The 14,693-nt window shown below is 44.2% G+C and overlaps 1 long non-coding RNA gene across 1 annotated transcript; it reads right to left on the bottom strand.

Moving 5' to 3' along the window:
* Nucleotides 1–249: 249 nt before the first annotated feature.
* Nucleotides 250–912, bottom strand: LOC128819105 (uncharacterized). Its single transcript, XR_008440642.1, has 2 exons — nt 636–912; nt 250–381 (listed from the first exon to the last, which is right to left on the bottom strand). It is a non-coding gene; the product is annotated as an uncharacterized LOC128819105 (long non-coding RNA).
* Between the last annotated feature and the right edge of the window lie 13,781 nt (nt 913–14,693).

The raw sequence follows: 14,693 nt of genomic DNA, 5'->3' as shown, positions 1-14,693 counted from the left end.
CAGGAGTGCCCAGCCCCACTCTGTACGGCTGGCAGGTTTTCTGGGTGATCTATATTCAGCTGTGTATGCCCCTGGGGATGTGCAAAGATCATTCATCCAGTTCACTGAACTGCAGACTGCATGTGGAGGGGGTTTTGTGGTTCCTTTTCAAATGTCATTGGTTTAAAGAGGAATAGTCTCATGCAGGATTGTGCAGTAGATTGGAATATGGGCACTCCAGAGGTGAATTAAAAAGCAATTCAAAAACAATAGTGTGGAACAATCTTATCTTTTCCCTGCCTTATCCAGGCATTCATCTTGGTCTGTTCTGCCAGAGTCATCACCACATTTTCTACGTATTCTGCAGTGTCTTTTTTAGCCACATTCGTGCACAGACAGCTCCTGTAGAATCACAGAATTGTGGAATGGTTTGGGTTGGAAGGGACCTTAAAGATCATCTTCTTCTAAACCCTGCCATGGACAGGGACAACTTCCACTAGCCCAGGTGGCTCCAAGCTCCATCCAACCTGGCCTTGGACACTTCCAGGGATCCAGGGGCAGCCACAGCTTCTGTGGGCAACCTGTGCCAGAGCCTCCTGTGAACACACAGGGCTCCCTGTTCCTTTACAGGGAACAATTCCTTCCAAATCTCCCACCTTAGCCTGGCCTCTGGCAGTGGAGAGCCATTTCCCTTTGTCCTGTCACTCCAGGCCTTGGAAACAGCCTCTCTCCATCGTTCCTGTTGTCCCCTTCAGGCACTGAAAGGCCACAGTCAGGTCTTCCCAAAGCTGGGCCAACAACACCCAAGAGTCAAGAGTCTGAAGAAGCTGAAGAATGTCCTGCTCTGGTTCCAACACCCTGCAGGGAACAGGTTTGGACATCTCAGCCCACACCAGGGTTGATCTGGCTTTAAATGGTGGCTCTCACTGTCACCCCCTCGCCTGTCCATTGTGGCATCACCCTCAGCAAACCTGCAGCAGGCAGAGTTCCACAGCACACGGCTGATTTAGCACCTGTTGTAGTGACAGGATCTGTTTCTCACACAATTCTTCGTACAGTCGTCTGAAAGCATTTTCTGTTGGATGTTGAAAGTTCAGGTTTTTCCATCACTCCCTGGTTTACTTAGGAGAATCAGGCAATGGCACAAAGATGTCTGTTCCCATTAAAATGCTTGAACAAGTTCATTTTATACCACACTATGGAAATCTACAATGTAGCCCCACGTTTTGTCCAGTCTTGTGATGCCACTGGAGTTCCCGTGGTATTTGAGGTTATCCTGAGTGGCTGAGCATTTGGCACTGGGATGACATGAAAAAAGAGGTTTCTGTCGCCCTGTTCTTCTGAGAGTTTTAAAGTTCTTCTAAAAGTTTTCTATGCCTTCTGATGTTTACATATTTCTACTGAATTTTCTCACACCGTTCATGTAAATAATGAATGTTTTGCATTCTTCTTTGTGGGTGGAGAGAACTGATGGACTGTTGGTTTGACCAGTGTGGTTGGAGAGGTGGCAATTTCACCCTCCAAGCCACTGTCACTTTTGCTATTCCATATGTAGTGGAGTCAGAAAATAAAATCTCTCTTTTGGTTCTTTTCTTCCCTCTTTTGCGTCAGGCGTCTGTGTGTGAGATATTTCGTGTCATAGTGTGACACAAATCCACCACAATTTCTAAACTTCAGCCTGAAAACATGAAGGCAGCCTTTGCAAAGCCTCAAAAACCAGAGGGCAAAAAGAAAAAGCAAGTTTATTTCCCTAAATATCTTAATTCCTAAACCAAACTCAAACTTTTAAGGCCTTCCTCAAACTTGAATTCCTCGGCATTTTAGTTAATAAATATTTATTCTTTATTATATTTATTATGTAGCAAATTTATTTCTCTATTTTCTGTCTTCCTAGAAAATCCCTTTGAGAAATCTGTGCATTTTCAGCTGGTCCACACACGTACATCCCATGCTTTTGGGACACCTGTGTGTTCACAGTGGATTTTTGTGCAAAACACCTGGGGAACCCTGATGTGCAGCCCTATACTGAGACAGTATTAGAATTTCTAACTCTTAAAAAATTAAATATAAATCCATATTAAATTTTATTGTTATAGTATTTTGTCCCCATTTAAAAAGTATTAAAATATTCATTCTTTTCTTTGTAGCTATCTAAAGATGAGATTATTTTTTAATAAAATTTCACATCAGGCTCACAGTTCACATATAACATCTTTTGCCATTAAATTTTTTGAGAAACGTCACAAAACAACTCATCAACTATAATTATTTTAGACTTCAAGATAAGGATTATTTTAATTTAGACTTGAGGATGAGGATTATTGCATAAGTGAAAAGCGTTAATTATTAAATTATCACATTAATTATCTTTCTGTCCTTGGAATGCCGTGATTTCTAAGAAAGACCTGACAGATTTCCTAAATGAATCCCAATATTCTGCATCCAGCATTTCAGGCCAGCTGAAGGACAGTGTTTATATAAGGATCACTTCAGTCACCATTGAAATGCAGCTGCAGCTCAGCACCAGCCTATAATTGTGCAAATCAGATAAACTGGGAAGTGGAGATTTCCTTTAAGACCAAGTTTTAATTAGCAGATAGATTATTTAATTATTAAAGAGACAAGAACCCACTGTCCTTATCAACTTCTGGGCGCTGGCAATGTCCGACGCTGCTCACAATAAAAACCCGTCAATAATCTGTAACTCACATATGGTTTCAAAGGTTTTTTCTTAATGGGCCATCAGTGTTCATTGGCTACATGTTACATAGTTCTCTTTTAATTACTCTTCTACTGGGTAATGATTCTGTTCATGCTAATGAGTGCCACGCTCGGTGTTTCTCTTCCTTTGTGTCGGTGGTTTCTGGGGTCAGTGGTGCATGAGCTGGCAGTTGCCATGTCCCCCTGCCAGAACCAGCCTCCAGGCAGCTGCAGGTGATTCAGCACAATTGCCGGGTGGGGTTTATTAGCTGCTCCCTCCTCTGGCAGCTCTGCCAGGTGTCTTTGCGGCCCATCAGTCGTGCATTCCCCGTGCCCACCATCACCGGCTCGTCCTTCTCCCCAGCCTTTGTTAAACTCGCTCCAGGGCTGAGAGCACGAAGCGTGTCCAGGCCTAAACCTTAACAAGGCAGCTCTACCAACAATAACTTGTTTCTCTAACACCTGGACATCACTTAGATCTTGTGAGCTGCTATTTGTTCCACGGATTAAACCTCCTTTCTTGCTGACGAGGCTCAAAAGCGCACACGCATCAAACATCACAGGACACCCTCAAGAAAATTTTTACACATTCCACATTTTGCAACGGCACCAACAAAACTAAACTAAAGTCAGTTTAAAAAAAAATTACTTAATTCAAAATGAATTCATTCACGAATGACGCAGCAGAGGTGCAATAAGCAGAACAGGTGAGGCGGGCGCCGTGAGGGCGGTGCTGTGGCCTGGCCGGGCCCTCACCCCGGCGGCGCCAGAGGAGCCGGGAGACCACCGACCACCTGCCGGCGGCCGCGCCACGAGCTCGCCGCCGCCGTGCCGCCGCCGGCGGCGCCGTGAGGGCGGCGGAGGAGCCCCCGGGGGCCGCTCCCGCCGCGGGATCCCGGAGCGCTCCCCGCCCCCCGGCGCCCCGGGGGCACCCCCGACCCCGCGGCCCCGCCGAGCCCCCGCCGCGCCTGCGCGGGCGCGCGCAGGCGTGCGGCGCATGCGCGGAGCGGCCCCGCGCTGGGCTGGTCGGGGCAGCTCCGGGAGCAGCGGCCGCGGCCTGGCGGGTCCGAGCCCCCCCCCCCCCCCCCCAAACCCCTCATCCCCCCCCCACCCCGCCCCGCCGCCCTCGGGGAGCCGCCGGGCCCCCCCCTCAGCCCCGCCCGCCGCGCCGCGGAGCCCCCCGGAGCCGCCGCCCGCCGGAGCGCGGGGGAGGCTGAGAGGGAGTGACCCCCCGGCTCCTCGCCCCGGGCTGGGACAGCTGAGGGGGGGCGCAACATGGCGGAGGCCAAGGAGGAGGGGCCCGGCCCCCGCGGCAGGGTGAGTGGGGGGCGCGGGGGGCGCGGGCGGGGGCGGGATGCGGCGGGCGAGGCGCGGCCCCGCCGGGGGTCCCGGGGGCACCGAGCCGCACGAGCTGCCCGGCCCGCAGGCCGGCAGCGCTGCCCCTCGGGGCCCTTCAGCTTCCTCTCCCCCAGGGCAGTGTCCAAGCATCATCGCCACGGGCGTCTTGGCATCACTTAAATAATAAACTTGCAGCTAACCAGGAGCTGTCGTCACCGTCCGTCTCCTTGTTTAAAGCACGATGTCCTTGCTGCTCCTTCTAATTTCAGCTGTCCATGTCAGGCCAGAGTGAGTCAAGATGGCAGCAGCATCCAGTTCTTGGGTGCTCAGGCTGTAACCATTGAATGGCTTCTGTTAGCCGTGGCCATCCTAGGATTTGGCTGCAACCCTTGTGTGACTTCTGTTAGCCATGCCCCTCCCAGGACTTGGCTGTAACCCTTGTGCCAGTACCTTTAGCCATGAACATCCCAGCTCTTGGTCCTTCGTTGTCACAACTTGGGCCATCATTGTCACCTCTTGGTTTGTAAGCACGCTGTCCATTCTCATCTGTTTGGTATCATAGAATCAGTAAGGTTGGAAAACACCTCCAAGATGATCAAGTCCAACTTTACTTGAGGAAATGCTTCATCTCTTAAACTGGTGGAAGGTTCTTTGTGGCCAACACTTTGTAGCTGTGAAGGAGCTGTGGGTGAATGTTATAGGCAGTGCTGAAAATAATCTTGCCATGAGTCCAGTCCTCTTTCCTGCACACATGTAGCATTTAGTTGAAAGCTTTTTGCCAGGAATGAGTTTTAAATCATGTTTCTTCTTGTGTGGAAGAGTTCATAGCCCACTGTAAGACTGAGCTGTCCAGTTCCCTTTTCCCAAAGATGAAGAAGCTTTCCCATTCTCCAGCCTTGGGAAAGACAAGAGCAGAGGCTCAAGTTTTCCACTGACGCATGGGAGAAAAGTTCAGTCGCTGAATTTGTACCAGGGAACTTGAAACTTGTAAAAGTAATTATTGAAAAACATTGAAACTAATTGTTACCAAACAGAACATGACCTCTCAGGGTCTCACTGAGTGAGTTGTGTAGATGTCTGACTACTCTGCAGTTAGGGAGTGAACATCATCTGTGGATTTCTTAAACCTGTGTCTTTCAAACATTACAGGCTCCTGGAATTTTGTAGAATTGCTCACAGGTAGTGCATAAACATGCAGGTCTTTGGGGGAATCAAATATTGGCCAGGTGCAAGAAGTGTGAAGGGAAATGGCTGCATGTAGGACGGTAGCTTGAGAATCTTGAATTAAGCTTCATTGCCAGTGGTTGAAATGTTAGTGGACATAAGGAAACACTTGTACACCATGAGGACAGTCAAGTGTTGGAGCAGGTTGCTCAGAGGTCGTGCAGTCTGTCCTGGTGTCTCTGGTTTTTTTGTGCTCATTGTCTTGACATGCTCCTTTTATCTGTACAGTTACTTGGTGTTACCTGCAGAAAAAGAGAAGGTTGCCTGTTTTCTTCCCAAGCTTGTCAGTTACCCACTGAGGAATAACAGATTTATCATCCAGTCAATGTCATCCTCATTGGTCTCAGGAAAAATCATTTCCCTCTCCATTGGCTAATTATTCCCTGGGTGCCAAGTCTGGAAGTCTCCATCAGTTACTGCTCCACATGTCCCTGTAGGTTATGGAAAGCTTCCCGTGCTCTTGGCATTGCCAACATTCTCTGCTCCTGCTGAAGCAGAGGACTTCAGTAAAATTTAGGAATGATCCAGGAAAGTGCTGTTGCCCTGGGCAAGTAAGTCAGGAAAGAGGAAACACAACTTGCCCATGAGGCACCGTCCCAAAGCTGGTTTTGCCACAAGATGTTCTTGAGGAACACGGGGAGAAGTGAATCCTGGGCTGCTCCAAAGGCTGATGGAGCCTGTGAGGAGTGAGGTTAGCAAACTGTAAATCCAGCACACAGAGATCTCCTAATAATTAATGAGGTCATGGAAGACCTGCATATCCCAGTTCTCTTCCCCACAGTGGCTCAGTTCCCATTCTACAGGAGGTCATGATTCTGGATTCTTCCGAGTCTTGTGCCTAAGGCATAGCAAGCACTTCTTGTAAAAATTATTTTCCTTTGTGTGGAGAAAATAAAGAGTGATTTAATGATTTCTTCAGACAGGAGCTTAGCAGTTGGTGGTGTTTTCAGAATTGTTCTTTTCAGTATTAGAATCTCTGCAATTATTCCAGAAGCACATACACTGAAACTGGCATGTTGCAAATCCTGTGGATAAGCAGTCACCATCTTTTAACTTAATCCATGAATGAGCAACAAACTAAAGAATAAAGTTTTTGCCAGTCTAAGACTGACAGAAATTTATCTAAGTTGACTTTTAATAGGTTTTGGTAAGTTTTTATGGCTAATTTGTTTTAAAGCAGGTTAATTTTTGCCCTAAATCAAACTGTTGTGTATGCTAAGGAAAACATTTACTACATAACATCAATATTAACTTGAAGGATATCTGCTAGTATGTTTTTAATGTAGTTTATAAAAATATTTTTGGCAATTCGACTTTAATTTGTGTATAATATTGTTTTGATCAGTTAATTGTTTTGACTGCAATGTTCATTTATTTACAACAGTTGTCTACAACCCCCTTGGACTAGGCGAGACAGTTTGGGCCGTACTGAAATTTGACACTTGGACTGTTGGAAATTAATGTGGTGTGAACAGGTGAACACTTGGGTGTCCACATTAATAAAACAGATGTTTGCAAAAGATTTTTAATTTTGCATGACTGTAATTAAAAATTGAAGGAGTTCATCTTATTTAGAAAGTTTTGTTGCCAAATAACTCCAGAATGGTACAAAGATGATAAAAATGTTTCTCTGCCAAGGCTTGTGCACCTCTCAAAGGATGTTTTAATGTCTTAACCTTTGAATTCTCTTTCCAAAAATTAGCATAATGGATCCCAGGCATTTAGGTTAAGACTTTTCACATTGTGTAAAATACAGAAAGTTAAGTCAGCTCTTTGTGCCGCATTCAAGGCCTTTTTCATCTTTAGGATTGTGGAATTTAATTCTGAAATCACTCACAGTGTTCTTGAAGTGGCTATCTCAACTTTTCTTCATTAGGGGTTGGAACTGGATGATCGTTAAGGTCCCTTCCAACCCAAACCATCCTGTGATTCTACGATTGATAACTCCTGTACCCCATCATTCCTTCCAGAATGCCCTTCCCTGAGCAAGTCTTACAGGAAGATTTCTCTCACAAACTCCAAGGTTTTCTGTCAATGACTGACCCAGTTCAGATAATTTCCATCATCCATTCCATGAGTGTGGTAAAGGCCTAAGAGCTCTTGGACCTCACTGGTGCTGTTGCTTGTAACACTTGTTCTGTGGGATCCTCTAAGCTCTTCAAAAGAAGGTTTCTGCAGCAGAGGACGTGTCAGCAGAACTGGGGGTGCTTGCAGTGTCCATCCTCTTAGCCTGTCTTCTGCCTGTAGTGTCATCCTCTCTTCCTCTGGAAGTGCTCCTCAGAAATTCCAAGGGAAATTAAAAGTTTAAGAGACTGTAATTTGCTTTACCAAACTGATATCTCTCCAAAAAAATATGTGATGTATCTGTCCTTTCTGCAAATAATGATTGAAGAATGATGGTCATGTATTTAATTTTGGTTGCCATGTTTTCTACTGCTTTAGATAAATTTGTTTAATTTTAAAAGTAGCTGGAAGTATTATAGAGGTTACCTCTGCATTAGATAGTTTTAAAGTGTGTTGTGTCTAATGCCTTTGAATTTTTTAGTAAAAAAAGTGTCATGACCAATTGTTGTCATAACCAAAGTTTAACACATCAGATTTTTGGTGACAAAGCCAAGACTTTAATTCTACATTTGGTCCTTTTCCCTTTTGATACCTGGTCCACAGTCCCAGGGCAGGATAAATTGCCGTTGCCAGAATTCCTTAATTTCCTTTGGAAAGAGAGGAAACTTGAATCATTAGCCTAATAAATGAATGTTTAGTTGTCTAAATTTAGACGAGAAGAACTTGAAACAGAATTAGCACAACTATACAGAGTTATTCCCACAGGAGACATTTTGGAGTACTTCCTTTTTTTTTTAATAACTTATTTGTGTACTTCTGTGAATCTTGATATTTCTTAAAAGACTTGAAAGTACATGAAAAGATTTAATCTGTATTGAAATTCATCTTTATATGGTGCTGTTTACTCAGAAAGCTTTATGAAGTACAGTTAATGCAGGCTATTAACAGGATTTTGTTGTGTTTAATCGTGGAAAAGGCAAAAAGGAAGCCAGAGTTAGGAAGGTACTTTGAAGAATGAAGTAGATATTTTGTCTCTTTAAGGACAAAAATACTGAAATAGAATTGGATGTACATCCAGGCTCTCCCATTTGTACCATCAATTGCTGTTGGCACTGAACTCTCAGGAGAAGGGAGAGGACTTGCAGTACCTGATGGAGCTGAGCCCAGTCACCAGAGTGGGGCTGGGAACACAAACCAGGCTGGGCAGGACATGGTCCTTCTGGGTCAAGCAAAAAGTGCTACAGTTGTAAATTTTCCCAATTTGTGCACAAAACCACCTTGTGGATTTCTTAATTGAGGACAGATTGTAATGATGAGCAGAGAACTTCAGGTTCAAACAGTTCACTCTCTTTAAAAATTAATTACAGTGGGTTGGGTTTATTTTTTCTCCTATTAGTAATGTAGCTAGTAGCAACTAATTGCTAACATAGTTAATCGTATTTCTGGGAGAGACACTGAGTAGAGTGATCATCCTGAGGTTCTAGTGCTGCTGCTCCACCCTGGATTGTCACCCTTGGCATTTCTCAGTTGTATTCCATGGGCTGGCTTTCCCTAAAGGACATGGTGATGGCTCTCTCTTAACGAGCTGTTCAGCTTCTGAGCTGAATGGAATTAAGGGGATTCCATGCTTTGCTTCTCACTAGCCATACTTTTGAAAGCTTTGGCCAAAAGCACACATTTGTGATCTGGACAGTGCTGGCCTGCTTGTGGAATAAGCTGAAATATGTAACTGAACTGAAACACTTGGTTTGGAGTAAGTAACTGCTGAGCATCACGGCATAAACATACATAGTGTGACACAGACCCTGCTCTGATATTGGGGATTTTAGCATCCTTTTAATTCCCATTTAGTTGTCCTGCCTTATGCTGTGAGAAACTGGAATTATTTTTATTTCAGCTCATTTACAGGCTTAGTGTAACCAAAATCCCAGCCTTAGTGGTTGGTTGTGTCTTAACCAGCAGCAGAGAAGTTCAGCACAGAGCCAGGAGTGAGGTTTTGAGGGAAGAAATTCTTTGTTTGGAAACAAGTTTTTCTTGTGGATTTGTTTGCTTGCTGTGTGGTTTGTGTCTGTGTGTGTTTCTTAATTGAAAAGCCCAAAACACATCAAAATCTGGTGTCTTTGCAAAGACATTTGCAAGGAAATTTGTTGTTAATAACAAATATTAGGGAGAAATTCTTCCCTTTGAGGATAGTGAATGCCTGGCACAGGTTGCCCAGGGGAGCTGGGGCTGCCCCATCCCTGGAAGTGTCCAGGACCAGGTTGGACATTGGGGTTTGGAGCAACCTGGGGTAGTGGAAGGTGTCCCTGCCATGGCAGGGGGTGGAACAAGATGATCCAAATCCAAACCAGTCTGGGATTCTGTGACTGCAAGGTGAAACCATCACATGTGGAGCTGCTTCCTTCTCAAATCCATGATTTTGTGTGTGAATGGGAGAAGAGCTTGGATCCTCCTGTGGTTTTTGGAGGTATAGATTAAACCCACTGATATTCCAGAAAAAAGAAGGCTCTCTGCGACTTCTGTGTGTTTGATAAATTCATCTTGGCTCCATATATGTTGGTAACATATGCAGGTTCTGTGCGTGTGCTGGGTGGGTATGGAAACTATAAGGCTTGTTTGGAATTGGCCTGTAAATATTCCAAAAGCTCAGGAATATCAGAAAAGCCTGGTGACAGAAAGGGACTGTAAAATTCCATGCTGAACTGCTCCCTGTGATTTCTGGTAAATGATCCAGAATTCTTAAAACGCAGAAATGAAAGGGGAGCAGCACATGCCTAAATCGTCTGTCTTGCCACTTAAAAATTGAAGATGTGTAAGTGAGATGCAAGGTAAAACCGTATTTCTTGAACAGAATTTCCCACAAGCAGCTGGGAAATGCCTGCTTTTTTACATGTTTGGGATTTGCCTTTAAAAACTCCCATCACCATCTCCACTGTGTTACCCTCAGAGCAGATTAACAGCAATCTTTTCAAGTGTTCAGCACGGCTCAGGGAAGCCTCAGAGACAGCCACCCTGCGGAGCTCACGCTGTCCCTGTGCCCAGGGGGACTCGGAGCGTGTCCCCAGGCAGGGAGGTGCCGTGTGGCTGGCGGTGCCGGGGGTCCCGGAGCCGGCTAGGGGGGGCTCTGCCGGCCCGGCCGCGCTCGGCTCTATGGCTGTGACCCCGCCAGGTTCTCTTCCTGCCGCAGCCTTTCTTTTCCTGTGGCAGGTATGTGCAGCAGCCTGGCTCTTTGTTACCCCGTCTCTTCCCTCCCCAGGTGCTCCGAAGGTACGAATCCGTAGGGCCGGCCGTGTTTCAGTGGGAAGCAGCTCCGGCAGGACCCGCTGTGTAATTCTGTGCGTGCCGCGGAGTTTTGCGGTGGCAGAGGTGCAGCGCCGCTGCCTGCCTGGCATCCCTGCCTGGCATCCCTGCCTGGCATCCCTGCCTGGCATCCCTGCCAGGGCCACGTGGAAAAGGTCAGGGGATGCTTCCTGAGCTCACCCCACCTGCCTCAAGAATAGCAATTGAAATTTTAATTCCTTTTTGGTTTTTTGGTTGTTTTTTTTTTTGTTTCGAACGGTGTCTTGTCAGTTGAATGAATTCTGGAGTGGGGGTTATGCTGTGCATAGAGGGGCAAGGAAACTACAGACAAACTGACTGTAGTTTTTATTTCTGACTATTTTTAATTGCAGTTCTCTTAACATCTGCTTCCTTTCCACAGTTTGCTTATGGGTATATTAAAATCTAGGATCAAACTTCAGCAACTTAGTAGAAAGACATTCTGTGTGTGTAAAGTAGTTACACTGTTTTGTTCATTTTTTAATGGAATTCTCTGTTTTGCATACAAAGCAATACTGTAGCCATAGGCAGCTTCTCTCTTTATATTGCACAAAAATAATCTATGAATTGTTTGATTTATGGATGCCATGGCAACGTTGAACACCGTGAAGGTATGGATCAGCTTTTAGTTATTTCAAATTAGCACATAGTATTGAAGTGTAAATATGTGTCCTTCTGTCCCCTGCTCCCAGCAAAGGCAGGTTAGTGCTGAGGCTGTGACACTGCTCCCTTAGAGTCTCATGTACATCTATAAAAAAACAGTGACATATCTGGTGGAATTGTAATTTTTGTTATAAAAGCAATGCTGTCTTTTTTTTTTTTTTTTTTTTTTTTTGGAGTAGTTAATTTTAAGCAAGTCACATGTCTTTCAGAAATACCTCATTGTTTTGTCACCATTTCTGTATTCTTGTTTCATTTCATTTCATTCATCCATTTATTTGTTTTTTACAGCCTGAGTAGGCAGAGCACCACTTTGTGTGCAATGCTAGCTAATGAGGCAGTCACTAAAAAGGTATAGCCTAAAACATTGAATTTCACTAATACCAAACACAAACTGTTCTGTATTAAACTCTTACAGAGTTAAATGATGAAAAACACTAAGAATTATTATTCTCTGGCAAATAGTTGCCAAGGTGATTTAATGAAGATGGTTTAGAATATTGTATCTATATATATATATATAGTATATATATATATATGTATATATTGTTTTGTTTTGTTTTACAACTGCAAGTGTGTTTTGAGGACTGAGTTGAAGAGTTGAAGCCTCAGTATTTGAGCAGAAAACTCTGTTCCTGAGACTTCCCTTTGGTAGTTATCAAAGACTTAATGCTGGCTGTTGAGGTACCTTTCTCCTTAGATCTGGCAAAAGTGACCAGAGGAAATGCCATCAGTTCCATGTTTGCCCCTCAAGTTCTTTTGCTCTACTTTCACTAAATGTTGAAAAATCTGAGCAGAAGAAACAAAAGGAATTAACAGCAATGAAAGGAGGAAGCATGAGGACTGGAAAGAGGGAATTGCCTTGCAGAACTGTAATAGAATATAGAAATACTAAGTTGGGTGTTGTTCACATTTCTGGGTGATACAAGACTCTAATCCAGTTAAAAGCTGATGTACGTGATTTATTAAAGTGATACATTTTTGTAACTGGTGATACACAAAATTTCCTCCTGAGATGGCATTAAACAAGACTGTAGGGAAGGGACTAGAAGTGTATAACTGAGAAAATACCCCACATTAATGCTGGGGAAAAAAAAAAGCTCTAATTTCAGGGACAGGCCAGTTATAGACTTATAGAATGAGTAATTTGTTGGAGATATATATATATATTTATGTGTATGTAGATACATATGTATACACACACACACGATGATCCCAACACTTTTCCTGGTTTTCTCCCTTTGAATTTACACTATGTGGGAGTTCTGATGCTGTTCACAGTCAGAAACTAGATGGTGGCTTAGATAAGGCTGCTGGTATTGTCAGATGCTGGAGTTCTTGGTTTATAAATATTTCCAGGGAAAGCTTTTGACCACAGACACAGATCTTCCTCTGTACTCAAAAACCTTTTGAAAGAAGAAGATATCCAAGATGATCTCTCCTTTTCATATCCTCACAAAATAATGAGTGAAGAAACAAAACAGGGTTGTTTTTTTCCCTAGGATGACCTTGTGTTTGGGAAGTGTCTTGGGTTCTTTCCAGGTAGATGGTAAATGTTTTCCAGCTTCTCCATAATGTTTATGGGAGTCCCTCAGGTTCTTGCAGGTGGCCCCTTGTGCTGACTTACCTGTTAGTATTTCTTTGAATGAAACAGTTAGAGAGATACACACTGCAAAATGTATCCCTTGGTAATGCAAGCATTCCTGGGGTTGTCTGCTGTTGGCAAAAGATTTGTTACCACCAGAAGGGGAGAAGAAATACCTAGGGTTTGGGTGTGTAAGGGGGCCAGGGTTGTGTAGGACCTGGAATACTTTCCCCCAGGTACTTTGTGTCTCAAAAGAGTTAAAGAACTACTTTGATACAAATCTACACTGAGAAAATGATGAGCTCATCTCAACTGAAAACTCCCTTCGTCCTACCATCAAATTCTGTTGTGACATTTTTGGAGAGGACAGAGGATTCCTGAAAGGAAGCAAAAAAGGATCAAAAAAGGGTCAGTGTAGAGTCAAGGACCTGGGCTATTGTTTTTGCCTCCAAAAACTTAATGCTCTGATATTATTATCAAATGGCAGCAAGTTCCTTTCCATGTTCTTCTCTAAAAGCAGCCCACCCCTGCTCTCCCTGTCCTCAGCAGCTTGTATGAGCACTTAGTATATCCAGTATTTATGGGGATTAGTTTTACACCTGTGTAAACTTAGTTGACTGTTAATGGGCTTCTAGATCAACATTAAACTTCCCTCTTCCAGACACTGCTGAGATCATTACAGCAGGAACAGACTCAGGCCTTGCAAACCTTCCTGGGAGGTGTTTCCTTAGTCTTTCCCTGTAGATAATTACATGGAGAAGACTTGCATTGGCTTTGTGGAACTGTAACCTTTTTTTTTTTTGTTTTGGTTCTGTTTTACTTTTTGCTTTGGTTCTGTTTTACTTTTCCAGCCTCAAGTGTCTGCTCAGAGAAACTAGAAAGTTCTGGTGCAGTATCCAACTGACTTAATGCCATGCTGGGCATGTCCTCACTATTCCATGTGTGTCCAGTTAAGCTGAAGGAGCTACCTTGTCTTTGCAGACCTGCAAGTGGTATTGGAAAGGGACATTTTGCCATCAAATGACCTCTGTTGTCATCCTTTCCTAGAGCTGGCTGCTACCAAACTGATAGCTCCCATCACACTCCTGAGAAATACCGGATTTATCAACTAAATGACTTGAGTTAAATGAAATTAGGGCTCATCCCTTTGCTATCAAATCCCATTACTTTCCCTAAGATGGCTTAAGAATTGCAGTGTGAGCAGGATCTACCAGGAAAGAAGTGTAGAGCTGGCAACGCAGAGAAAGGAGAGAGGGCTTAAATGAATTTCTGTTACCTCTTGGGCAGAAAAGAAGGCTGCTAATGAGTTGGACATTCTGAAGGAAACTTTAATTATCCTTCTCCAGGCAGCATCCAAGTATGCCAACAACTTCCACATCTGTCAGAGGATGTTTAATGCAGACAGATGTTTGTGCAGCACTCAGCATCTGGGTCTTCTGTGCTTACGTTCACACTGACACTCGCTGTGTTGGGAAGTTAAGCATTGTATTTCCCTGTTCCTGGAAAGGGGAAAATTCCCTGAAAGAGAGGTGAAACCCTTGGGCCTGTGCAGCCCATGGCAGTGGGAGCTGCCCGTGCTCCTGGTTTTCATTTATGATGTTCAGAGGGAATGAAGGCTCGTGGAGTATCAGGGCAGAATCTGTGGCCTTGACCTGGTACTGGTATCCCAGGTAGTAGAGAAAATTGACATTCCTTTCCCTCTCTCCTCTGGGAAGCAACACTATTTCTAAATTTTCCTTGTGTGCCTTTTCTGTGTATTCTGAACTCATTAGGGTTAGTGTGGCTTCTCAGTGATGTAACAGTCTTAATTCATAAAAATTTCCTT

This window comes from Vidua macroura, chromosome 25, assembly GCF_024509145.1.
Source record: "Vidua macroura isolate BioBank_ID:100142 chromosome 25, ASM2450914v1, whole genome shotgun sequence".
Lineage (NCBI taxonomy): Eukaryota > Metazoa > Chordata > Aves > Passeriformes > Viduidae > Vidua > Vidua macroura.
This window is presented reverse-complemented; position numbering and strand designations above follow the sequence as displayed.